The following is a 27,816-nucleotide window of genomic DNA, read 5'->3' as shown; positions in this document are numbered from 1 at the left end:
TGCAGTGAATATATTATATGTTTTTTAACCACCTGAGCTATCTACCCAGCTCCAACACTCGCAGACTGGGCAAATCCTTCACCACTGAGTTACACTCATAGCCAAGGGGGACACCTTTAAACCACAGCAAACAAATGACTGCCCATGACCTACGAAGAAAGCTCAAATTCTTTGGCAAGATTTGCAAAGTCTCACACACACACATATTCATCCATGCTCATGTGCCGTTATGCATTGCGGGGTGCAGGTGAGGTCCTGAGTAAACGTGTATTATCGTCGTCGTGGTGAGCATAGCCATGGCAAATTTCTCAGTGCCTCAGGCCCATGGGAATGGCAAGGCCTTCCATGGGTCACTCTCAGAGGAACGGCAAAGCCTTCCTCTTGTGTGGTGTTGCCTCTGTGTGCAGAAACGGTCAAACCACAGCTTCTTCCTCAGGGATGACTGCAACTGGAGACTGCTCTCCTACAGAGACCTCCTACAAAGAGCCGATAGCTAGCCTCCTCCCAGATTCCCTTGACCTCAGCTCTGTGTAATAAACTTGTGTTTCCAGACTGAGGCTGCTGCACCTTCATTAGAGTACATGGTCCACACAACCCCAGCTTTATTGTATGCCTGTCATTTCCACATTCGCTGTCATGTCATTCCTAAAGCAGATCATGGCAGCAAATATTGTTCCTTCTAACCTTCTTCTAGTCCTCCTACCCTGCATCTCTGTCTCCACAGCCACATATGTGGCCGGCAGGATAACAGACCTCCCAGTGGCCCCGAGGCACTGTGCCTTGATGACGTCTATTTAACCGTGCCTGGGATAGAGCGATTACAGCATCAGACTGGGGGTCCTCGTGTGGTTCCAGTCTTCTTGATTCTTACTGTATCTTTGGGCAAGTGATTTAACTTCTAAGAGGTTCTGGGCGGACCTGTGAAAAGGGGGTCATTGTGAAGTTACCTCACAGGGCTGTTGAAGACAGCCTCTAGCACAGAGCCTCCAGCCCCATGAATCTCACCCTCTACTCTTCGATTAAGGAGATTCTCTCTCGGGGTGTCCTTCCTGTGTCGTCTGCCTTTGTTGGTGTCCGAATTCATCATACACACAAACTTCCTCTGGAATCCTTGCTGTGTGAGCCCTGCCAGTGTCAAGGGAGCTCAGTGTTTCCCATGACATTCCTGGTGTTCCCTCAGAGTTTAAAATTGGGAGATCTCAGGAGAAAGGGAAGGGAGGGAGGATGAGGCATAAGGCAGAAGCAGAACTTGACCGTGGGAAGGAGGTTCCAATTGATCACGAAGGTGGTGGGATCCTGGAAGGCCCTGGCAGGATGATTCTGCTCTGGGGGGGGGGGGGAGAGGGAGGGGCATTCTATAGTTTCACAGACATTTGATTAGGGTACCCTTCTGCTGATATATTAAAAGTAATTGCTTCCCTGTCACAGTTCTACCTTAAAGAACAGCAGAAGATGCACATTTCTGACCAGCAGGCCCACTGCTCTCAGCACAGAATTATGAGGCTGGCCTGCCTGGTGCTGTGTTGGCTTGGAGCGCCCCTCTTTTAAGTGCTGGTGTTTGTTTACCCAGAGTCCATTGCAACCCTGCACAGAGCAGTCAGCCCTCCTCCTCTGAGGAGCTTCTTCCTGCTGAGCTGGCTGACACCTGACTTGGTATGACGCAAGCTCAGTCAGTGATTTGGCTCCTCTTAAAGCATGGACAGGCTTCTGGAGTCCCGGAGCCCCCACTGCTCACAGCCAGAGGCAGAGCCCAGCTGTCTGCAACCCTCTGGGGACTCCACTTTGTTTACTGAATGGTCATATGGTAATCTCTTCCAACTCACGAACAGGCTGTGCCCGTTACCTCATCTGCAGTCCAATGACCTCACCCACCTAAAATGTAGCAAGTATGAGACAGGAACAGAGCCAGCTAGAATCTCACTGGAGCCCCGGGGGGAGCTGGGCAGGCTTCTCATGGGTTCAGGGAATCAGCTGTCCATCTTGTAATCATGCCCCAGCCTGGAGCAGCTCCCAGCCATGTGGTGTGTTCTCTGTGGAGTGGAGCTGAGAGGGGCAAGGGGGGACTCCCGTGTGCCCACACCTGGAAGTTGCTTATCTCAGGTAATGTGCATCACGTCTCATCCCTCAGAAGGGCCTCTGACTCCAAGCTAGTAAAGCTGACCCCATGTCCTTAGCTCATCACCCCCGAGACGCTGACACCGGAAATAGGATGGAAAAATGCACCTTGCAGGGAGGGTGAAAAGCGTGTGCTCTCATAATTTGGAGGTAGAAACAGGACTAGACATTGTGTTAGTGTTTATCACTCCTTTTGAATTATATTTGCTTTCCCCTTCCAAAAATATTGTACGTGATGACTGGGAATGTAAAATAAATTACCTTTGCTATAGGCTGCTGGGTTTATTAGCCTCTTCAAGCTTCACAATGTAGAGGACAGTGTGACCTACAGTCGACTCCTTCCAAGGAGCTCTTGTATTCTCTCTCTCTCTCTCTCTCTCTCTCTCTGTGTGTGTCTGTGTATGAGTGTGTGAGTCTGTGTGTGTCTGTGTATGAGTGTGTGTGTCTGTGTGTATGTGTCTGTGTGAGTATGTGTGTGTCTGTGTGTGTATGTATGTGTGTCTGTGTGTGTGTCTGTGTGTGTGCCTATGTAAGAGTGTGTGTGTCTGTGTGTATGTGTCTGTGTGTGTTTGTGTGTGTCTGTGTGTGTATGTATGTGTGTCTCTGTGTGTGTCTATGTAAGAGTGTGTGTCTGTGTATGTCTGTGTGTGTCTGTGTGTGTGTCTGTGTGAGTGTGTGAGTGTGTCTGTGTGAGTGTGTGTATGTGTGTCTGTATCTGTGTGTGTCTGTGTGAGTGTCTGTGTGTGAGTGTGTGTGTCTGTGTCTGTGTGAGTGTGTGTGTGTGTGTGTGTCTGTGTGTGTGTGTGTGTGTGTGGGTGTGTGTGTGTGTGTGTGTGTGTGTGTGTGTGTGTGTGTGTGTGTGTGTGTGTGTGTGTGTGTGTGTGTGTGTGTGTGTGTGTGTGTGTGAGTGTGTGTGTGTGTCTGTGTGAGTGTGTGTGTGTCTGTGTGTGTATATGTGTGTGTGTCTGTGTGAGTGTGTGTGTGTACAGAATGGCTTAACTCTCTGAGTTACTCCGAGCTCTGTATTCCTTTCCTGGTTTCTTCTGAAGTGGCAGTTCATTTTGTTCTCCAGGGCTGGGGACTTGGCTCCGGTAGCAGAGTTTTGGCTAGCTTGCTCAAGGTCTTGGCTTCCATTCCTAGCGCAGTGGAGGAAATCGAACAAACACATAAAGTAATTGAACTTTATCGAGGCATAACTGGCCATTAAATGCCGCATCTATCTGTGGCACACAATACAAGATCAGTGTTCCCCCACCCTTTCTGTGCGTACGGTCCGAACCCGGGCTTCAAGAATGCTGGGTAAGTTTCCACTGTAAGTCACCCCCCAGCACTCACCCCTGCTGAAGTTTTGCCCATGTTTTACATTTAAGGCAGGCGATCTATGGTATCCATGCTATGTACATTGGAAAGAGCAAACACACGAGAAAACAAGGCCAGGACGTAAGAGAAAGAGACAACAAAGTTAAACAGCCCCAGAGGTCAATAGTGTATTTGGATAAGCTCTTCATATCAAAAGGACTCTTGAGGGTGGAGGGAGACAGGCCATTTTCAAGAGCAAATGTTAATAAACTCACGGTAGTCCCCTTGACTAATAGAGATCAATTAGCAATATAGAATCCTTCACTCCTGGTGTGTGTGTGTGTGTGTGTGTGTGTGTGTGTGTGTGTGTGTGTGTGTGTGTGTGTTTTAAATACTGGAGAAAGCCAGTTTTAGGGTGCTACCTATCTGATAGTCTGGAGGCTTTGGGAGGCAAAGACATCGCTCTAACGAGCAAAAGAGCAAGGGTCGTTATTTCCATGGTGTTTGCAGTGGACTCCTGGGCATGCACTTGACACATTCTTCCTCGTTAGCAGGCAGAGAGCAACAGTGGAGAATACCCAAGCGTTTCTCCAAAATCTGGGCTCCAGGCACGTTTTCTCATAGGCAGACCAATGCCCTCATGAGCCAATTCCTCCCAGCCCGTTCAGAGCCACTTCTGCTTCTGGCAAATAGTTTCTCAGAGCTCAGGTAAGTCAGCACTGCGGAGAAGGAGACTGTATATTTAAACAATTACAAGCCTGTGTGCCTCAGCCTCCTGCTGCCCCGTCCCAGCAAGATGGTGTAATATGTGTGCTTTACATATCAATAGGAGAGGAGGCCGTTTCCAGATGGCGGTACCTAGTTCAAAGCCACCTTTTTATGCAGAAGGAAGACTGTGTGACCTCCCTCCAAGTAAATGCGTTTTGTAAGCCCTGGGAATGGATGCTTAAAAAAAAAAAAAAAAAGGTTCTGGACTATATTTCATGTCCAGTCCAACGTGTGGTGTGTGCACAGCTGCTCTGGGCTGGCATGTGGTAGCATATTAAAAGGAAGATTACCATTTCCAATTTTTCCCCTTCTGAAAGCTTGATATGCATATATGAAACTTGTGGAAAAAAAAATAGGCATAATGAGACAGGGAAGCCGGGTCTCAAGGCACTAGCCAGCACACATCTGGAGTTTCAGCATTCTACAGATAGTTACTTATTCCCAGGAGCCACAGCCGGAGTGGGAATTGTAGCCTGGTATCCATGGTGAACATCCCTATCTCACTGCGCCAGGTGTGCGTGCATGTGCTTCTGTGTGTGTGTGTGTGTGTGTGTGTGTGTCTCCGCACGCGAGCGAGCGTTATTTCCCGAAAGGCTGTCCTCTGTGGGGGTGGGGAGGAGAGAGGACAAGAGAGGAGAGAAAGGGGAAAAAACAGAAGGAAGGTAATTAGGCGCCACCTTGTCCAGTGGAACCCGCACAGGAGTCTACAAAAGGCCAGGCATTGGAAGGGCCCCGTGCAATCAGAGCATGCGCGCAGAGCCTGCTTGCTGCCTGCCAATCCAGGCTTGTTTCTATGGGGACGAGGCCAGCGAAGAGGAACCCCAGGGTCAGAGAAGACACACAGATAACAACACCAAGCAGGGTGGGTCCTGCCGCTTGGCTCTTGTGTACTTTTCAATATCAGGTTTGAACTGAGAATTCTAATTCATGCTATTTGCTACCTCTCCTGTTAAGAAGTTGGGAATGATTTAAACCTCACAGTCCCTTATTTAGAAGAAAGCTTCAAGGGACAGTTTAAAAAAAAACAAAACTAATTTATTTAAGTGGTTTTTTTTTTTTTTTTTAACAAGTCTTACAGTGTAGCACAGGCTGGACTGGAACTCTCTCTTTCTAACTTCCTCTTCCTGTCGCAGTTTCCCGCCTCAGCCTCCTGAGTGCTGGGATTACAGGTGTGTTTCTCCAGCTCCGATTGAAGGACATTGCTTGTGTAGTGTGATTTATTGGCTGATTTTAATATTCCACTCAACCGACAGCGAGAAGGAAGTGCTGGTACCTGTATATGGATCTGCCTCACAGAAGACGGAACTCTACCGGGGCTGAGAACCTTTTCCTGGGAAGAGAGTTTGTTACAGTTTTTAGATTCACAAGATGAGTAGATTTTGATTTAAAAAATTGAACCACAAGACCACGAGATTCCAGATGCTTCATGTAAAACAATGCCCCACGGGGAGGGGAAGTGTGGGGTCCTGCTGGAGGCCACCCTTAGAAGGGCTATAAACAGCAGCTGCTTTTATTGTGCGTGCCAAGTGCTGCCTATTAGGAGAGAGCTCCCAACTCCTTGTTTCTCTCTCTTCAACCAGATGTGACCAAGCAGGAGTTTGTCAGTTTAGGGGGTGGAGGGGTGGATCCCAGATGGTGGGAACCAGGAAGTGGGGCGGTACAGGGAGCTTTGGGAAGTCTGCTCCTCTGTATTCCCCGTGCTCAGTGCTCTGCAGCTGAGGCCAGAGGGGAAAGGGTGCCCGAGATGTGCGTTCTGCAAACTCAAATACGGACTGAAAGAGTGCAGGGTGGATCCCTGCACGGAGAAGTGTCGATGGAAAACCAATGGAAGGGGCCCTGCGATCCCCCCCTCCTCCCCGCTGCCAGGCGGAGGACAGGAAAGGATAAACAAAGGAACCCCACATTGCTGGGACCCAGCAGGACCCAGGTGATGCAACAGGACGATGTGGGCTGGAAAAGACAGAGGCTTCACCCAGCTAGCAGCACCTGGCCAAGGCTTCATCAGTTCCCTGTTGGCTGGGCATAGATGTCAACCTCAGCCACACCGCCTCGAGTTAATTAAGCAGGGGTGTTTACTTGTTGCCATTTAAAAAAAACATGACTTCAGATACTCTTAATCTCTCTTCTCTCCAGATAGAAGACCTTGGAGGCATAAACAAAACCAGCCTTCTATACAAGTTGCTCCCTGCTAGGACAGTCCCTAGCTGAATCTGAGGAAGAAGTGTCAAAGCTGTGTCCCACACGGAGATAGCTCCTGTCTTCAGTGCGTGGGACAGGCCCAAGGGTCCGTCGGGGGACAGCTTGTGATGTTTTTTTCTTGTTCGTTGTGTGGAGGTAGTCTTCTGAGGTGCAGAAGACTGCGTCCACGCCTGTTTCTGCCACAGCGATTTCCCGATTACACAGTAGGGGAAACCCCCACATAGCTGGATGGGAATAATTCACAAGAATATTATAGCCAGACTAGAGATTTATACAGGCCTTCATGTGAGCCCAGTAGATGCCAGGGAAGCTCTTTGCTTAAACATGCAAAGATGTTCCCTATGGCATTATTTGAGCCTCAGAGATTTGGAGGGTGTGTGTGTGTGTGTGTGTGTGTGTGTGTGTGTGTGTGTGTGTGTGTGTGTGTGTGTGCAAGTGCACACACACGGCCTTTCAATTTTGTTGCCCTGGGGAAAGAACCTATTGATCTTTGACAAAACAGAAAGAAGGCTTGGATAAACTACTTCACGAGAAGAAAGATGTATTCAGCTCGTGGTATTAGAGGGTTTGCCTATCAATGCAGAAGGGGAAACAGCACGGTTCATGTCATAGTGACCAGGAAGAAGACAAAGGGGATAAAGGATGGGGACAGGGTAAGGCACAGCCTACCAGACCATCTCTTGTGGCTTCCTTCTGTCCACGAGCCCTACCTACCTTCCAGGTCCTTTGCACTGCCTTCCAATGACGCCCGTATATTATGACTCCGTCATGCAATCAATTTACCAAGCAGGCCAGAGTTCTCACCTCCCAGATTCTCATCACCTGGTACACAAGCCCCAGCTATATGAGCCTATGGGGGAAATTTCATGCTTATAGCAACTGCCATGCAACTGACAAAGCAAAGAAGACGGTTTTTGAAAGACGCTGACTGAAAATGGAAGAAAGGAAATAAGGCGCATAGTATCCTGTACTAGTCCTATGTAGGAACTCATACCTGAGGTCAAATCACTTTGAGAAGAAGAGTGAGCAGATGAGGGGGTACTCATCTCTCATCCCAACCAATCCATCCTGGTGGCTAGTGAGCCCCAGCAATCCTCCTGACTATTGCCTCCCCATAGGACTGGGGTTACAGGCACATGACGTAACCATGTCTGGCTTCTTACATGGGTCCTAGGGACTCTTAATTAAGGTCTTCGTGTTATTCTTGCTCTCATCGTGCATATTGTTAAGCTATGTGAGAAAAGTGCCATCAACTGCACACAGCCTACTACTGAGGCTCTAACTTGAAGACAGATGACTCAAAACTAGATGAGCTTCACTGTTTTTATAGTGCGTGCGCAGAGAGGGCTCCATTGCCCGGATGCCGGAGGAGGAGGAGGACGTTGAGTGTCTGCTCTGTTATTCTCTCCTTTATTCCTTTTGCACGGCAGGGTTTCTGACTGAATCCAGCGGCCCTCCTGGCTGTTGCCTCTTCATAGAATGGGGGTTACGGATACAGGTAGTCACGACCAGCTTCTTACATGAGCCCCGAGGATCTGAATTAAGGTCTTTATGCTCACGCAGCAAACTCTCTGGCTTTGAGATTTGAAAATAATAGTGACAAATGATGGTGTGGGTGAGAGGCAACGGGAACTGTTCCCTGGTGGAAGCTCTGTCCTGATTGGCCTTTGGGGGTTGGCAGAGGGGAGGAGCTTGGGAGTGTGGCTGCTGGGCAGGGAGGACACTGTAGAACACGTGGGTTGGAGGTGTAGAGAGAGGCGGCAGTGCCTGCTGGTCCTGTGATCTAACGAGCTTGGCCTCTAGGGCTCTGCAAGAGGTCGCATCAACAACCACACAGGCCTTCCCTCCTCCCACTGCAGCAGTGTGGAACTTGAGAATGGGTCGGACACGATGACGTATCTGTTACCACCTTTTACTTCAGTGCCTCTCATTCTCGGGGCTGAAAACGTCTCATCAGTCAAAACCCATATATGTGAAGGTTTAGACGGAAGGCGTTAACCAAATAAACTCCATGAAGTTTGTTAAGAAAGTAGGCCTCCGATGCTCTCATTGAATCTCTCTGTCGTGATAAGGACCCAATTCCTAGAAGATCTGAAATGTATACGGTAGCCATGGCTTATTGTGGCTCTGGTAACAACAAAGCTATTCGACGCCTGCTGCATGTTGCTGTAAGTGATGTCAACGATGCTGTCAGGAGAGCCCCAATAGAGTCACTCGGCTTCATTTTGTTCAGGACGCCGGAACAGTGTCCAAGTGTGCTATCTTTGTTGTCCGAGAGTTACAACCCTCACGTGCGCTATGGCGCTGCAATGGCCCTGGGAGTCTGCTGTGCTCGTACAGGAAACAAGGAAGCAATTAATTTACTAGATCCAATGACCAGCGGCAAGGGGCTCTGATAGCCTCAGCTCTCATCATGATCCAACAGACGGAAATCACGTGACCAAGAGTAAATCAGTTCCAGCAGCTGTATTCCAAAGTCATCAATGACAAGCATGATGATGTCATGGCCAAATTCGGCGCCATTCTGGCCCAAGGCATACCGGATTCAGGTGGTCATAATGTCACAATCTCCTTACAGTCCAGGACTGGGCACCCTCATATGCCCATATGTGGTTGGCGTCCTTGTCTTTACCCAGTTCGGGTCCTGGTTTCCCCTTTCACACTTCCTATCATTGGCTTACACTCCTACCTGTGTCATCGGCCTTGACAAGGATTTAAAGATGATGAAAGTTCAATATAAATCAAATTGTAAACCATCCACGTTTGCATACCCTGCCCCTCTGGAAGTACCAAAAGAAAAAGAAAAGGAAAAGGTTTCCACCGCTGTGTTGTCTATTACTGCCAAAGCTAAAGAAAAAAAAAAAGAAAAAAGAAAAAAAGAAAGAAAAGAAAAGAAAGAAAAGAAAAGAAAAGGAAAAGAAAAAAAGGGGGAGGAGAAGGTGGAAGTGGATGAAGCAGAGAAGAAGGAAGAGAAAGAGAAGAGAAAAGAACCGAACCAAACTTCCAGCCATTGGATAATCCAGCACGAGTTATGCCTGCCCAGCTGAAGGTCTTAAGTGAGACAGAGACCTCAGATACCAGCCTTTCAACCACTCTCCATCGGGGGCGTCATAATTCTGAAAGACACCAGCGAAGACATTGAGGAACTCGTGAAACCCGTGTCAGCACATGACCCAAAGGTAGAAGAGGAGAAGCAGGAGCCAGAGCCCCCAGAGCCATTCGAGTACATCCATGACTAGGGCCAGGGACCCCACCTGCTCAGCTGTAGATGACTGTCCTGGCCCACGCTGAAATGTCGTGAGGGAACCCCACGCTGAGACCCGCTCGATCCATACACCGTTGCCTACGCTGACATAAGGAACCTGTGTCCCGAGTCTTTGGTTGAGAAGATTCTCAATGTTCAGTGTTCTCTTTCACAAAATTGGTTTTCAAATAAATATATTAAAATCTCCACAAAAAAAAAAAAAAAAAAAAAGGAAAGTAGGCCTTTCCCTTCCATCTCACCCTACTCAGAGCGGGCCAACTGGGGCTGTGTTTCAACATTCTTTTTGTATTTACATATGCATTTCTATTTCCTGGGGTAGAATTGTCATGCAACTTTTGTTGTATGTTTCAAGGAACTCCGCTCGTTTTCTCCTTGTTTTGACCCACCACCCAGACAGAAATGGCTTAGGACAGGAAGGACTTATTTTGTCCTGTGCTTTCAAGGGACATCAGTCTATAGCGGCGAGGAAGGCCTTGGCAGCTTGGGCTGGAAGTCCTGTGTACTTCAGTCTATTGGGCGAAACAGAGTTCCAGTTGGAACAGAGGTGGCAGGCAGTAACCTTCCAGGCCTGCCACGGTGACTCAGTTCTGTTAGGTAGGTCATGGGTCATGGTGGTTTCAGATTCCCCAGAAAGAGCCACCTAGAACACCTAGGGGACCTAGTGTCCTAACACATGAGCTTGTGAGGGGCATTTCAGATTTCAATCACAGCAGATGCTACCCATGAATGAGGGGCCCAGAACGTCCTTTTCACTGCTCTCCTTGACAAGGAACTTTTCCCCTTCACCATCTCCCTAGTCTAGTCTGTACCGTACTTTCGTTTGCTCAATACTTAGTGTATGCTGTCTTATGAGTTTCCCGGAGACTCAGGAACAGCCGGCAGCCTCCCAGCCTTCCTATACACTTGAACTCCGACTCCGGTGGCCGTAAAACTACTTGATGCTGTTTAAAATTTAATTCTTTTACAACTAAGTTGAAAAACTTGACAACTTTTTAAGACTGTTTGGAATACCTTTGTTATGTAAATCGCCTCCCACTGGTGGACTTAATGAAAGTTCTGTACAGCCGGAATCAAGTGTTTCTAAGAAATCTGGGTGGGCAAACGGAGATGGCTTGTAAATGCAGATGTACCCTGAACTGAAGTATTTCATCTGAGAAAAAAAAAAAAAAAGACATATCTCGCAAGTAACTTTTATACTAACATTGGATTGAAATAATATTTGGGGCAATCATAGGTTGAATATGGTGTGTTATAAAAAATGAATCTGAGCTCAATTCTTAAGGCGACAAACCATGTAAAGTCACACCCCGGTGTGCGTGCTGTGTTTTCCCAGGACAGGACCGGACTGAGTTGTGTTTGTTTTTTTTGGCCTTCTGGTTGCTACGCATTTATCAACCTTTGATTTCACGCCAGCGTTCTGGATCTCCTCTTGAGGTGGCATTCTCTGTCCTCTGGCCAGGAGGAGTGCTCCTCTGGCCCGGCAGCTGTCACGCTGAGGGCCCCTCATCGCTGACATCTTGGAAATCCTTTTATTGCTCTGCTGCGTGAAAGCCTTTTTCCTGGCTCTGGCTGGCTTCGTTCTTGTTGAACCCCTTTGTTTAATGAAGCATCCTCTCCAGCAGTGACCTGAAAAAAAGTTCGTGGGAGGATAATTTTTTTTCTTTTTCTGCAGTCTCATGTGTCTGAGAGTTCTGCACACGCCCTGATACAGCAGTTTGAGGAGGTGAGCCCAGTATGGAAACTATTATTCAGAAATTGGAAGCCACCGAGCTATTGTCTTACAGCTCCTTTGTGCCACCGAGAAATCCTGTCACTTGACTTACGTCCTTTGGATGTGAACTTTCTCCAGCAACCGTCCTTTCTTGTTCCTCTGGTAGCCTCTTCCTTTTTCTCGGCGCTGCAGGGACTTTCATGACGGTGTGACTTGCTGTGGGTCATGACTTCCAATTCTGGGGAATGCTCCTGACCTACTTGATCCGTGATTTCTTCTCCACTTTTTTCTTCATCTTTTCTCTTGGGAAATCTTTAGCGTTTGGATGAAATAGATAGTTATTGCTCTGCGCTGGTCCCCCCAGCCATCCCTTCTTTTTGATTTCCCACCTATGTCTTTTGCTTTCTTCTTTAAAGCATTCCTGGAACGTTTCTCCTAACTCTTCTGCTCGGTTTGTATCACTGCATGTTTAATGCCCCGAAGCTCTTGTGAATCTTCTTTTTCTTTTATTGCCTCCTGCTCTTGTCATGTGGGTGTTGTGTTATCTGTATCTTGTCTTCAAAAATAGTTGTTTTAATATTTTTTTCTCTTTCACCGCTCCCCCTCTGTTTTAGGTTTCTTACCCTCTTTATAAAGGTAGTAATCCTTGGTTGCTTGGGCCGTTAGCTGCCAAGGGTGGGGTCAAGGTTCCAGGCACGGTAGCTTAGGGGAATTCCCCAGGACAGCTGCGTTCGGTGTTTCCTCCAGAGCTGGTCAGATTTTCCAGTAGAGACTCTGCCAGTCTCCTGCCTCGGGGGGTGGTGGCATCCTGGATGCCAGCATTCTGGGAGCTGAATTAGTGAGAGAGCTTGGAATTTCAACATTCAGCCTTCACTGCCACCCGCTTCTTTGAAGCACTCCAGACGGCTGTGGACTACCCCCTGGCAGATAATTATTTCTGCAACTGCAGACTGACCCAGAACTCTGAAGCCTGGGAAACTAGTTTTATTTGCATATGACTTTTAGAATCAGGCTGTTGATGAGCTTGGCTGAATGGTGTACCTGATCACACGGTCACTGGTGCCGCAGGGACATAGAGCTCTGTCCCTGTTCCCTCACCACGGTTGATATTTCTTGGTTTCTCTGTCTCTCTGTCTCTTTCTCTTTCTGCCTCTGTCTGTCTCTCTCCATGTTTGTTCCCAAGAAACACTTCATCTGGCTTGGGTGTTTCATAGCCTGGGCATCTCAATGTAGTCACACTTTCCCGCCCTCCAATCTCCCAATGGGCACAAAGCAGAAGCTGCCAGGAGAAGACACAGTACCACATAGAGCCCAACAGACTTGTCAGAGAAATCATAGCCCCTCCCTTCCTTTCCTCCCCAGACGTAAGGATGTGAACAAATAGACCTCTGTTCCTGATGAAAGGAGAGTCACTTGTCAACTTGTCACTTGTTCATTGGCTGTCAGGTGTCTCATCTCAGCTGCATTTAATCTGCCTTACTGTCCAGGTCAAAATACTTATGTATTACGTGTGTGTGTGTGTGTGTGTGTGTGTGTGTGTGTGTGTGTGTGTACATGACACGATACTTAGAGTAGATAGAAGTCAGGGGATGTCTTGCAGGAAGGAGTAGGTTCTTTCTTTCTACATGACTTAGTTTCTTTTCTATTGCTGTGAAGAGACACCACGATCACGGCAACCCTTGTAAACTCTTGTAGTTAGACTGGCTCACAGCTCAGAGGTATCATCCGTTATCATCAGGGCAGGAAGCATGGCAGCGTGCAGGCAGGCATGGGGCTGGAGAGGAGCTGAGAGTTCTACATCTGGATCTAAAGGCAGGCAGGAGAGAGAGAGAGAGAGAGAGAGAGAGAGAGAGAGAGAGAGAGAGAGAGAGAGAGAGAGAGAGACTGAGAGACTGGCGGCTATGGCTTGAGTATCTAAAACCTCAAAGCCCTAGTGACACACTTCCTTTAACAAGGCTATACCTCCCAATAGTGCCACTTCTTATGGGCTATGAGGGCCATATTCTATCCACCACACATCATGTGGGTCCCAGTGACTCAACTCTGGTCATCAGGCATAGTGACAAACACCTGCTGAACCATCTCTCCGGCTTGATTCTCTTTTTGGTTTTTTTTTGTTTGTTTGTTTGTTTGTTTTTGTTTTTGTTTTCATTTTTAGAGAACACAAATTCCACTTGGTAGGAGTACTTATTTTCTTCTTCTTCATGTTGAAAATCCAAAAGAATGCTTGTATTGTACCAGCTCATTGACACATGCCTGTAATACCATCACTCAGCGAGGGAGGATTCTCTGAGCTTACGTTTCTTCTGTGTACATGTGTATGCTGTGCATATGTGTGCCTATATGGATACACACATATGTGCACAGGGGTTCCTGTTGGGAGTCTATGTGAATTGTTCTCCCCTTTATTCCCTAAGTCAGCTTTTCTCGCTGAGCCTAAAGCTTGCTTGCTGATTGGCAGCTTGCTTGCTTCAGGGGCCCATTCTTTCTCTGTCTCCTGAGCCCCAGGGTTAGAGGCTAGCTGCTTTGTCATCCCAGTCTCCTCAACCCTTAAGTTCAAGAATTTCGGACTATCCTGGGTAACATTTGGAGATTTGGCATCTAAGCATCTGCGCGCGTACGCGAACACACACACACACACACACACACACACACACACACACACACACACACACACACACACACACCCCCACCAGTATAGGCCGCCACACACCACACTATACCACATATATGTCTTCAATGTGTATTCTCCCCTTTATTAATTTTTTTAATATACCCCTCAACCCCCGCCCCGCCCCCAACCTCCAGTTTGTGTTTTCTTTTCTTTTGGAAAGAGATCCGAATTTACTCACTTGGAAGCTTAGAGTGTCTTATCAGCGATTGTTTTAGCTTTTGTTCTTCTAATGCCAAAGGGGGAATTCTACACTTTTATTAATTTGGTAGTTTTACTTTCCTCACTTGGGGGTCTATTCGGCTGGGAGACAGATTTGCGGTCAGCTGTCCCACAGTCCCATTCTCTTCTAGCTCGAGTCTGAGAACGTCTTGTCTTTCCGGTGGGGTTTCCTAACATCTCTTATGTGGTTTTATTTTTTATTCTGTACGTATAGATTTAACCCTCCTTTGATGTAACCATTATATGCCTTCCATTCGGCTTTTGGGAAGTGGAGAACAATTAAAACACTCAAATTATCAGCTTTCATTTTCACCGGTTATCCTGTACTTCGTTTAGGTAACCAAGCTTTCTAAGAAATGCTTCGTAAGTGTGATTATGCCAGAGTGGATAGTTTCTCTCCAATGGCTAAGAGGAGAACAAAGTTCCAAAGTTCCTCACCAGGGACCGAAGAGTGCTGGGGATAAAATGCTCATGAGCAGGCCATTCTCAAGATGCTGTGATCTGATTGGCCTGTGACCGCATACCCAAGAAGCTATGATCTGATTGGCCCGTTTTAGGGCCCAGTCAGCTTCCACACCGGCTCTCCAGGTGGTTTGGTGGATCTTGGAGTAGTGGTGCGCACCTTGTGCCTGTCGATGCTTTTTTGGAATTAGGAAAAGAAAAAAAGAAAATACCAGGAGTAAAAAGGATGACATTGGAAGGGAGGGGAAAGGCAGAGGACATGGTAGGAAGAGAACTCGGGGTCTCGAGTGGCATCGAGTCTCAGCTCTTTGAAAGGTTCAGCCCCCGACTTTACCCTTAAGTGTTAGCCATAGTCTAAATGTACTAGTTATTTTCATTGTTTCGGTGACAACATACCTGAGAGCCACAATATAAAGAGGGAAGGGTTTATTTTGACCCATCACAGGCAGGAAGAGATGTGAGCAGCAGAAGTATGACGCGCTAGTTGGCGTTGTATCTGCAGACAAGACGTAGAGAATGTCGGTGCTTGGTTCAGTTTCTCATTGAAAGTCCAGTCCAACATTTACGTTCCTTCTAAAGTTTCCTCTTTGGAAACCCTTCACAGAGATACCCAGAGGTATTCTCTTAGGTGACTCTAAATTCAGTCAAGTTCACAACCAGCACTAACCGTCATGAGTCTATTCCTTCTCAACTTGATATCTAAGGACATCACTTTTAGTTGTAACATTGGCTGGCCATGATGGCACACGGTTTTAATTCCAGCATCCCGGAGGCAAAACAGGCGGACCTCCGGGAGTTTAAGGCCAGCCTTGTCTACATTGAAGTTCCAGGCTAGCCAAGGCTACATAGTGAGATCCTGCCTCAATATAAAAACAAAAATAAGCTATAACATTTCAAGTCTATTCATTCTGGGCTTATGTTCGTTCACAATGCAAAATAATTTTAGTCCAACTTTAAAAGTCTTCATAGTCTTAGTCGTTTATACTGTTTAAAAAGTCTAAAACTTTCCGAGATTCGAGGCATTTTCCTAGTTGTGAATTCTTGCAAAATAAGTGAGTTACATACTCTCAGTATACATTAGTAGTGAATAAACCTTCCATTAAAAAAAAAAGCAGGAATTGGGACACAGCAAGGAAAGACTGGGCCAAAAATAATACTGAAACCAAGGAGGGCAAACAGGAAGTCTCACAACTTCATCTGTAGCATCTCGGTCTCTGGGTCACATCATCTGGGTAGCCCCACATCTTTGGTTCTGTTTCCTGCATCATATATAACCTCTTTCTTGGCCTTTCTTCACTCTGTTCCCAAAGCTTTCCTCAGAAGACATCTGGAAGTTCCGACATCTCCGATATCCTTCAGGCTCCGTGGTCAAACAGACTTCACCTTCCCAGCTTCATGTAGTGGCTTTTCAGAGCCTTTCGGAGCTCCTACACATCGTATCAGCCTTATTACCTTGGTATTGATGCAGAAGAAATGCAAACTAATAAAACATGTGATAAAAGATTTACTAATAAGATTCTCTTAGGCGATATTAAGCCATGCAAGCAGAATTTAGCTCGAAAAGCTCTACTCCCAAATACCTCAAAGATAAGTAATATGCTAACCAGGCCTGTTAGAGACAAGGGAAATTTAAGATGTTAGGGTGTTCATTCACTAGTATTGACCAACCCTTAGGACCCATACCCCTGAAAGAACTTGACTCTACCAGGCAGCTCAAAGGGATGGTACAGGGTCATGCCCACCATTAGCATCCCATTAAGGTCCACATGCTTGTCAGAAAATACATAATCTCGCCAAGTGGGCAAGATGTCCCTGGTTAAAAACTATTTAAAAAAATAACACTGATATACTTAAAATAATTCTAGCAGTATCTTTGCTGTATAAATCTCTTATCTGGCCAAGCAGTGAGGCTTGCAATCTCCCATTTCTGTTTAAATTGTTCAAAGTGTGACCTGGGGTTGTGACTGAAAGAGATTGAAGGACAGCAGTGGTGGTAGACTGTATAATCTGGCAGTGTCTATACCTTAATAAAATCTTCTGTTGAAGGCCGGCTCTTCCCCGGTCATTAGCCCCAGCTGGAAAAGCACGGTTAAAGAGATTTTCCTTGATTCATCTTTAAGTATGTGGAGAGATTCCTTACTGGGAAGGTATATTATTTCTATTACAAGATTTATAAACCTATAACTTACAACTACAAAATCGGTGTCATGTGAATGACATCCCAGCTTCTTCTGCTATCATCTGGAGGTGTTACACGGCTTTCTTCTATCAAAGCTGTGGTAGCGTTGTGCATTTTGGTGGCTGACTTTGGGAAAACACTTCTTTTTCTAGGTAGTTATTTTTGGGGACAGGATCTCCCAAAGCACAGGCTGGTCTTGATATCACTGTATCACAAGAGTTCCTGACCTTCCTGGTTCTGCTTCCTGAGTATGGGATTGCAAGTCTGCACAGTCGTGTCCAGCTGGGCAAGGTGTTTATTTTTCCATTTTAAGCAGAGATTTATTGAGCAAAGCAAAGTAGGAATTCTGGAGAGAGAGATCGGAATGGGTTGTTCTGAGCTTCCTGGAGGAGCAGAGCATCCTTGACATTGTTGATAAGGGAGCCTCAGGGGCAAATTAATTTGCATTTTTATAAGCTAGAACATTTGACAGGTAGGGTCTTGCCCTCAAAGCACCTTCTTTTTGTCCCAGTGCAAACCAAGATTTTTCACTTAATTAGGTCTTTGCTAATCTCTTTAACAGTTATATGTGCTTGTCAGCAGCTTTAGACTCAGACACATTCCCCTTTCTAGCTAATTGCACTTTCCCTACCTTTCTGCTTTTAGCATTTTGTAAGCCTCAGTAAACAGCGAGCCACCATCATGTGTTACACCACGTTAAAGTCCACTCTCACCCTGGTTCTCATGACACGGGTAGCTGCAGCCAGATTCTGTGCTAGAATGCAACATGAATGCCCTCCAGTCCGGGTCCCGATAGCATCTTTATTCAACTCTGAAAGCTCACGAGCTCAAATTTACGGTCTGCATTTCTGTTGGCATTCTGGGCTTTTGAACTCCAGCCAGAATGACCTGTTGACCTCTGCTTACAGCAAGGCCCTCAGTGGCTTACAACTTCAAATGCTTCCACAAAACCATTTCAGAAGGCCCAAGAACCACACGGTCAACTTTCTCACAACCACCCCGCTCCTCAGAACGAAGTTTCTTAGTTCTTTCATTGCTGTGACCAAATACTCAACAAAGGGCATCTGAAAGGGGGCCTATGTTGGTTCACAGTTCAAAGGAATGTGATCCATCACAGCAAACATGGCTTCTGGTGGGACAGTTTGGTCCATGGAGCTGACCAGGGAGCAGTGGAAGGAGAAAGTCAGTACTTAGCTGGTTTTCTCTTTTTTGCTTTTGTTGTCAGTCCAGGATCGCAGCCTAGGGAAGTCAGGGTCAGTTTTCCCTCTTCATTGATGTCTTTTGCAAAACCTTCTAACATGTTCCGGTAAGTGTGTCTTGTAGGTGATTCTCAGTCCAGGCAGGCTGGCAGTCAGCGTTAGCCAGCAAACCTGCCTGTCCTTCTGAAGATCACGTATAATATAAACTGAAGACTGACAGACAGGTAGAATGAATCCTGACGTCTTATTTTCTAAATAAAATTGTTAGGTAGCCAGATAGGAAGTGTTGTCATTAGAGGGTGTTGAGGATGGATATTAGGGCTCTGTTGAGACCCACTATGGAAAATCTGGTCCATCCTGGTCAAAGCAATGGAATTTATCTTTGGTCATGGGTGGAGACATGGCATTAAAATTTTCATCTTATTTTACATACATGGGTGTTTTGCTTGCATGTGTATGGGACTGGAGTGCTTGATGTGGAACTCACAAAGAATCAGTAAAAAGTTTTTTTTTTTTTAAATCAATCTCCTTAAAACAGTATCTTTTAAAATCCAAAGATATTTTTTTTAAACTCAAAGTTTCTCAACTGTGGGTTCCTGTAAAATCAAAGAGAAATCAAATGCTTTTTTTTTACTTCAAGAGGGAAGGACCAGGGCACAGTCACAGTCTGAACAAAGCAAAAACCACATTGTAACAGTATAAATGACTCTAATTCCAGCACCTGGGATTCACTTATGATGTTCTGCGCCATTTCTCTGACTCTGACTTCTGCAGCACACGTGACTTGTCTCTTCTAGCCCCAGTTGGTTCCACTTTCCTGTTCTTGGTTGTCATCTCATGGTACTGGAATCTTCAAAAATGCCAGAGTCCCTTGCTACCACTGGGCTGCTCTTTTACCAATAGCCTCTACTGAGCCGTCTTTGGGGACTTTAGCACTGCCACACAATTCCAAGCCTTAACTGCTATCCATGACCCATTCATGCCTTCAAGACCAGTACCACCTGGCTGACACTTACATCACCAAGTTTGGCTGCCAGCACAAGGCACAGCCTTGCCCATCTCTGGAACACAGCTTCTGTGTGCTGACCCCTGAGGAAACAGTTCCCAGAGGGTTTTAACTCAACGATGCCTGTAGGCTTACATTTTTCAAAACCGACTTTTATAAGGGTTCTTAAATACTTCAACTTCCCTTCTAGCTCACCCACCAAAAGTAGGGGAGAAAGATGGCTAATAAGACAAAAGGGGTGTGGATCTGTTTGGAAATAGTTCTTTGGGGGGTGATCACAGTCTTCGTTGCCAGGACATCATCTGTCAAGTCCAAAACATCAAGCATGAGTTAATAGTGGTAGTCTGGTCCAATCGGCAAACACCCAAAAATGAATCAGTAGCAGCAGCTGGATACAGAAGAAACTGCGTTGCAAGGTGAACAAATGCAAGAGTGTTTTCTCACTCCCTGTGGGGCTATATTTATATTCTTTCTAAACATCACATACCCTCTCAAGCATCCACTCCTGCAAAGCATCACATGCCCTTTCACAACACGGTGTTGTTGTTTCCAGAAAACAGCACGTGTCTGTTCTCAGAAAAACATCCTCTCGTAAGACACCTTCTAGAAAAAAAAAATCACACAGCACAATGGAGTCTCTAAAGAAACCAGAAATTCCTACTTCAGTTGCCCATCTCTTCTTAATCCCAGATGATTCTTCAGTCCCAAGATATCAGCATCCACTGTTGGGACAAAGCAATGGTTTTACTTCAGTGGTTCTGGTCTCTTGTCAATCGCAGCTGACTCTTCAGCTCCAGCTCCCCAGATACCAAACATTCTTCACACATAAGGTTCTACAGAGACTTCCTTCCCTCTGAAACCTCACACACCAGGCCTTTAGAGTCTTCACTGCTTTCAACATTGTTTCTTGGAAGAAAACTCCTAAGGAACAGTTGTGCTCACTGTGCTCACAACACTCAATGGCCTTTCTAGCCCAGAGTTCCGAAGTTCTTCCAAAACAACATGGTCAGATCTGTCACTGCAATACTCCACTATCCTGGTACCACTTTCTTTCTCTCTTAATCACTGTTGCGTTTCTTTGAAGAGACGCGATGACCAAAGCAACTTGTATAAGAGAAAACATTTAGTTTGGGGAGTTTCTTACAGTTTCAGAAGATTAACCCATCGTCGTCGTGGTGGGGAGCATGGTGACACACAGACAGACGTGGTGCTGGAGAAATAGATGAAATTTCTACATCTTTATGCACAGGCAGAAGGAAAAGGGAGAGCTTGATCTGGTATGGGTTTTGAAACCTCCAAGCCATCCCCAGTGACACACTTCTTCAACAAGGCAACACCTATTAGCATAGGCCACACTTCCTAATCCTTCTGATTCTTCGAAAATAGTGCCATTCCTAAGGACTAAGGAATGGCACTCCTAAATGTAAGCCTATGGGGACCACTCTTATTCAAACCACCAACCCCAATAACCAAGTTTGTTAAAGTCCTTATCTCTAGCCAAAGGGCAAGTGTTCCCCAAAGGTACCTTTTACCTTTTCTATGAGATGCTTTCTAAAGTTGATTCCATAAACAGCATCCATCGATGTAATTACTGTGTGCTTACTACTACTAGATTTTGCAGGGAAGCCAAGGTTTCGTCTTTCCTTTCTCCTGTGTGGATTGAAAAGACATATTCTAACCTTTGTGCAGTGCTTGCTATAACAAAAAATAGTTTTCTAATCCTCTAACACCAGCTTTTGAAGAGCCAAGATTAAGTTCTAAAACTGCCTGTAGTTAGTGTAGACCCCCACATGTTGAAGGCTCATGTCACAGCAGGTGACAGTTATACGTCCAGGTGCTAGTTATACGTCTCCACTTACCAGTTTTCTTGCTACCTAGCTGTAAGTGAGGAGTTCTCATACCCTGTTCCCCAACCCACACCTAACTAGAGAATTTGCTTAGAGAAGCTTAGAGAACAGGAAACAGTTTAATTACATTTACCGGTAAATCATGAAGGATCCACACTTGGAAGACTCAGGTGGATGAGATGTGCAGGGCCAGACACAATGTTTTCCTCTCTTATCCCATGTGCACCTACGAGTGTTCACCACTTGGAAGCTTTGGAACCTCAATGTTCAGGAGAGTTCATAGTGCTTACACTTTAGTCTCCATTCCCATCCTGGAGGTATGTGGAGTTCAAGTCTCAACTCTGTTCAGCTGGTCTTTCTGATGAGCTTGAGGCTATAAAGGGCACCCATCACATGTTACTAGCCACAAACGCAGATGTGATTATAAAGGATTCATTATGGATAGCTGAAGGTTGTACCACATCTTGTTAGCTATGTATCTGTTTTTTTTTTGTGCCAGTATAATATATATATTGAAAAAGAAAGACCAGATTGATAGAGTTTTATATAAATATTTCTTCCTCTTCCTTCTCCTCTTCTTCCTCCTCCTTCAGAATTTCTCATTGTATCTAAAATAAAATTTAATTTTATCCCAATATGTATATGCACACAAAATCATGGTTGACATTGGGTTTGGTGCATCTGCAGTTCTAGGCATGGCTAGGGCATCTGGGACACTGTGATGGTTAATCTTGGTTATTGACCTGATCCAGTCTGTAATCAACTAAGAGATAAGCCTCTGGGTGGTTCTGTTAAGGCTATTTTCTGGGAAGACTGAGTAGTGAAGGCCCTCCCTCAGATTAGGCGGTACCTTTTGGCAGTGGCCCAGATATAAGGTCTGAGGGAAAAGCTAGCTGCTTTCTACCTGCTCACTTTTACCTCTTCATTGAGAACGTCTAGTTCTTTTTGCTTCTGTTGCCACCGTTGTGCTTTACTGATGTGTCCGAACCCAGCTTCTTCAGCTGTCCAATGTGGGCTGAAGACCAATGTATTAAGAAACTTTTATTTGTCAGAAGTAATTTTCATCTTGGAGGCTTACCTCCTCTGTCTGCTAACCTAGGCCTAGTCCTGGAAGCTCCTAGCCTCTACATAATCTTATCTAGGCCTAGAAGGTCTCCAGCCTCTGTAACTTGTTTCTGACTAAGCTCATACCTTCTTAGTTCTTTCTGAGTTCTGGCTGGCTGATTCAACTCAACTGCTCTGGTTCAACCTCCTTTCCAAGCTGACTGATTCAACCTGATTTCTCTATGCTTCTCCTGGATTACTCAGCTTGGCCGCAAACTAACTCTGGAGATCTGTCCCAATCTTTTGGCTCTTCTCATGCTCTGGCTCATTCCGTCTTCACCTGTGTCTAGCCTGTTCTCTCTTTAACCTGTTTCTTAAAACTCGCCCAGGAAAACTACCACCTTCTTTTGGTACAGCTTCCCTTTTATCTCTCTTCCTGTGAGACTTGGGCACATCTTGTTCTGTCAAATCCTTTTCTGATTCATCACTTTGTTTGTCACTCAATTACACATTATTTTTAAACGTTACGAACTAACTTTGCCTTTATTGTTTAGGATTACAGGTGTATACTAAGAGCAATCTCGAAAAAAAATGTGTTTCACAATCTTGGTGTTCACAGTGTGATCAAATATTTTGCAACGTCAATGGCTCTCCAGAAATCCTCAAGGCCTTCAGTGCTACCCTGGGATTTCCAAAGCATCCAGCCTCGTGGAACTGAGCTACTGGGTTAGTCTCTCCCATGTACAGACAACCTTTGCTAGATTACAGCCTGTATGCTATTGCAAAGGCAACTCCCCTTAGAGAAGGTAACTTCTCTCTCTTAGAGAATCCTGACTAATACAGACTGTGTCCCCTGTGGATAAGACGAAACAAATAGACAGAAAAATTTTTCTTTATTATTCTATGACAGTTTCACATGTGTATGTAATGAATCTTTGTTATTTCCATCTCTATTACCCTTTCTCATTTTCCTCCTTCTCCTACTGAGACTCCTCTACTTTCCAAGCCCCTCTAATACTTTCATGTCTTCTTTTTTGCGTGTGACCCACTAAGTTTAATCAGAGTCGCTTCACTGGGGGAGGTTACTTACTGGAGCATGACGACTTATCAGCATATACACTTCTGAGGAAAATGAAATCCTCTCCACCGGCAACCATCACTTCCCCAGTGAAGGGCGAGAGTTTCATGGGTCCCTTTCCGATTTGAGATATGAGCAAGCCCAATCTAGTGCGGGTCTTATGCAAATAACCACAGCTTCAGTGAATTCATAAGCACCGTGACTCAGTCATGCCCAGAAGACAACTCTTCTACTGCATGGTCACCCATCCTCTGGCTTGTAAACATGGTCTTCTTCCTCTTTACTAATGTTCCCCGAACCTTGAAAGTGGTGAGCTTGGCTACTTACAGGTATTTTCATTGACTACCACCCCTATAAGAAGCTACTCTGATGAAGACTGAACAATACTACTATCTGAAGGCAACTGGGGCTTGTGTAGGGTTTTTAAGGTAAAAATAAGAATCTTGAGGTGAGATCATCATGGTGTTTGGGTCTGCCCCCAAACTCAATGACTTGTATCCTCGTAGGGTCTTGACTGGAGCGTCGGATGTACAGGGAAGAAGGCCATGTGAAAGCGGAAGCGGAGGCATAGGGATCTTATCGTAAGGCAAGATATGCTGGAGTGACCGGAAGCGAGAGGAGGCACAGAAGGCTTGGCACCTTTAGAGGGAGTGTGGCTCTGCCAACACGATGATTTTGAACTTCTGGCTTCAGACTTATGGGAGAATGGATTCTATTGTTTTGATCCATGAAGGTTGTAATAACTCATTATGACAGCCCTGTGAAGAAGTACCACAACCAAGGGAACTTACAAAAGGAAGAATTACTTTACCACTTATAGTTCCAGAGAGATATGTAGGGCGGCAGGCTGTGAAAGGTACCCTGATTCCTTGTCAAGATAGGCCGAATCCCCGGAGACCCTAAAAGGGATGGCAGGAGCATCCCCAGTCTCCCAGGAGGTCAGGTCCCTTTTACTAGCCACAGTCCCCACAGCCCCCTGTAGAGAGGTTTGAGGCAGATCAGTCACATAGGGCAACACTCCAAGCCCCTCCTCCACAGGTGAGGATGTGACCACAGGTCACGTAGGCTCAAGACAGATCAGTCATATAGAAGCAGGACCACGCCCCCAAATATGTAGATGAGGTATTCCAAAGCTCTCAGGCCAAACCAATAGGAAGCACCTGCTGCTGGACCCTAACCCATCTGGAAACTGTATTTAAGAATCCTATTCAGAAGGATTAAAGGTGTGCAAGGATCATGCTGTCATCTGAGAGCTTCTATCTGGAGAGCTGTAACACACCCCTTGGGGGAAGACATCTGCTCTCTCAAAATCACCACCAGAAGCTCTCCTGCACCTCTCTTTGGCTAGTCAGTCCCTTGCTGGCTCAGGCTGGCTGGAAACGGAGATGGGGAAGCACCAGCAGCAGAGGAAGCAGAAAGCTGTTTTCCCTCCCTGCCCCAGTTCTCTCCCCTTTACCTGAACCCACGCACCTAGCCAGACCATGCATGCAGCCCCTCAGAGATGCAAGTCTATTACCATCATGGTGAGGAGTGCGAAAGCTGTCCGGTAGGTATGGGCACTGGAGCAACGGATTGAAGCTTACACCCTAGTCTAGAAGCAGGAAGCAGAGAGTTCACTGAGCATGAGTCTTCTGAAACCTTAAGCTTGCCCCAGTGACACATTTCTTCTAGTAGGCCCACACCTCCCAACCCTTCCAAACCTTCCCAAATAGTTCCACAACTGGGGACCAAGAAATCACATAGTAGCCAGTGGGAGTCATTATTCAAATCACCACATTCTATTCTCTTTTCCCCTTGGTCATATCACAGTGCAAAATTAATTTAGTCCGACTTCAAATGTCTCATAGTCTTTTAATTTTGTTTAAAAGTCCAAAGTCTTCTGAGACTCAAAAGACTCTCTTGATTATAACTCAATTGTGAAAAATTGTGAAAAAAAAAACCCCAAACATATTATGTACTTTCAATAACATGCAATGGTGCATTTTAATTAAAAAAGGAAGAAATATGAGCATAATGATGATATACTGGCTCAAAGTAAGATGAAAACCGTTAACACAAACTTCAAATTTTGTAACTCCATATCCAGTGAGAAGGGGTTAGATGGCTCTGCCTTTCCAGCCTTGCTACCTGCAAGACAGATCTCTCTTGGACTAGCCTCATTCCCTGTCTGCATTGGTGTTGGTGGGTATCACATGGTCCCAATCCTTGTAATATCGTTGTGTCTCCAACACAATCTGAACTTTGCTTTGACAGCTCCTCTGAATCGCATCTTGGGGTTTTCACACAGGAATTGCCTTGCTATATATTGCCTGGCCTTAGTGACTCTCTTGTACCACAGATGAGACTCCCACAACCCCTTTCCTCATGTATCTATCCTTCATGACTACCATGGACAATGTCACCAAAGGAAACACCTAGGATCTCAGGATCCCAGGATCCCAGGATCCCAGGATCATAGGACCACAGAGACAGTTAGCTGTACTCTGAGGAGTTCTGACACAAACAGGATCACAGGAGGGACAGGCTCCAGTCAGAGACAGCAAGGGCAGGTAACACTAGAGATAATAGATGGGGAGAGGCAACCATAAGAACATAAGCAAGAGAAACCGAGGCTACTTGGCATCAGAAGAACCCAGCTCTCCCACTACAACAAGTCCTGGATACCCCATCACAATGGAAAAGCAAAGTATGGATTTAAAATCACATCTCATGATGATGATAGAGGACTTTGAGAAGGATATAAATAACTCCCTTGAAGAAATACAGGAGAGCACAGGTAAACAGGTAGAGATCCTTAAAAGGAAACACAAAAATTCCTTTAAGAGTTACAGAAAAACACAACTAAACAGGTGAAGGAATTGAACAAAACCATCGAGGACCTAAAAATGGAAATAGAAACAATAAAGAAATCACAAAGAGAGACAGCCCTAGAGATAGAAAACCTAGAGAAGAGATCAGGAATCACAGACACAAGCATCATCAACAGATAGAAGAGAGAGATCTTCAGATCAAGAGATAGAAGAGAGAGTCTCAGGAGCAAAGGATATCATAGAAAACATTTACACAACCATCAAAGAAAAGGCAAAATGCAAAAAGCTCTTAACCAGAAACATCCAGGAAATCCAGTACACAATGAGAAGATCAAACCTAAGATAATAGGTATAGAAGAGAGTAAAGATTCCCAACTTAAAGGGCCAGTAAATATCTTTAACAAAAGTATAGAAGAAAACTTCCCTAACATAAAGAAAGAGATGCCCATAAACATACAAGAAACCTACAGAACTCCAAATAGATTGGACCAGAAGAGAAATAACTTCTGTCACATAATAGTCAAAACACCAAATGCACAAAACAAAGAATATTAAAAGTAGTAAGAGAAAAAAGGTCAAGTAACAAATAAAGGCAGATCTACCAGAGTTACACCACATTATGAAAGCCAGAAGATCCTGGGCAGATGTGATACAGACCCTAAGAGAACACAAATACCAGCCCAGGCTACTATATCCAGCAAAATTCTCAATTAACATAGATGGAGAAACCAATATATTCCATGACAGAAGCAAATTTACACAATATCTTTCCAAAAATCTAGCCCTACAAAGGACAACAGATGGAAAACTCCAACACAGTGAGGGAAACTACACCCTAGAAAAAGCAAGAAAGTAATCTTATTTGAACTAACACAAAAGAAGATAGCCACACAAACATAAATCCTCCTCTAACAACAAAAATAAAAGGAAACAACAATCATTGGTCCCTAATATCTCTGAACATCAGTGGACTCAATTCCCCAATAAAAAGACATAGACTAACAGACTGGATATGTAAAGAGGACCCAGCATTTTGCTGCATACAGGAAACACATCTCAGTGACAAAGACAGATATTCCCTCAGAGTAAAAGGCTGGAAAATAATTTTCCAAGCAAATGGTCCTAGGAATTAAGCTGGAGTAGCTGTTCTAATATCCAATAAAATCGACTTTCACCCAAAAGTCATCAAAAAAGATAAGAAAGGACACTTCATATTCATCAAAGGAAAAATCCACCAAGATGAACTCTCAATCCTGAATATCTATACTCCAAATGCAAGGGCACCTACATACGTAAAAGAAACCTTACTAAAGCTCAAAGCACACATGGCACCTCACACAATTATAGTGGGAGATTTCAACACCCCTCTCTCATCAATGGACAGATCATGGAAACAGTGAAACTAGCAGAAGTTATGAACCAAATGTATATATATATATATGTATGTATATATGTATATGTATATATGTATATGTATATATGTATATGTGTATATATATATTTCATCCTTAAACAAAAGAATATACCTTCTTCTCAGCACCTCATGGAAACTTCTTTAAAATTTACAATATAATTGGTCACAAAACAGGTGGGATCCCCAATATGCTGTTGAATGATGAGGAGATGGAGACATAACCTTGTTAGTCACCTCTTTGGTATTTTGTGACTGTGTGTGTATCTGTTGTATGGTCTGTTAACTAGATGTGTCATGTGTGACCCCAAACTCCCCCCAATGATTCAACAACCACCGTATACTTGAGCTCCATAGCATATGTTTTTTTTCTCATTAAAGGTTTAAAACCAAAAAAGAAAGAAAAAAAGAAATGAAAAGGGAGACATAACAACAGAATCTGAGGAAATTAAAAAACTATCAGATTCTACTACAAAAGCCTATACTCTTCAAAACTGGAAAATTTGGATGAAATGGATAATTTTCTAGAC

General features: G+C 45.1%; 1 pseudogene; it reads left to right on the top strand.

Moving 5' to 3' along the window:
- The first annotated feature begins 7,741 nt into the window (after positions 1 to 7,741).
- Positions 7,742 to 9,724, top strand: LOC116903151 (annotated as a pseudogene).
- The last annotated feature ends 18,092 nt before the right edge of the window (positions 9,725 to 27,816 follow it).

The sequence above is a fragment of the Rattus rattus genome, chromosome 1, assembly GCF_011064425.1.
Source record: "Rattus rattus isolate New Zealand chromosome 1, Rrattus_CSIRO_v1, whole genome shotgun sequence".
Lineage (NCBI taxonomy): Eukaryota > Metazoa > Chordata > Mammalia > Rodentia > Muridae > Rattus > Rattus rattus.
This window is presented reverse-complemented; position numbering and strand designations above follow the sequence as displayed.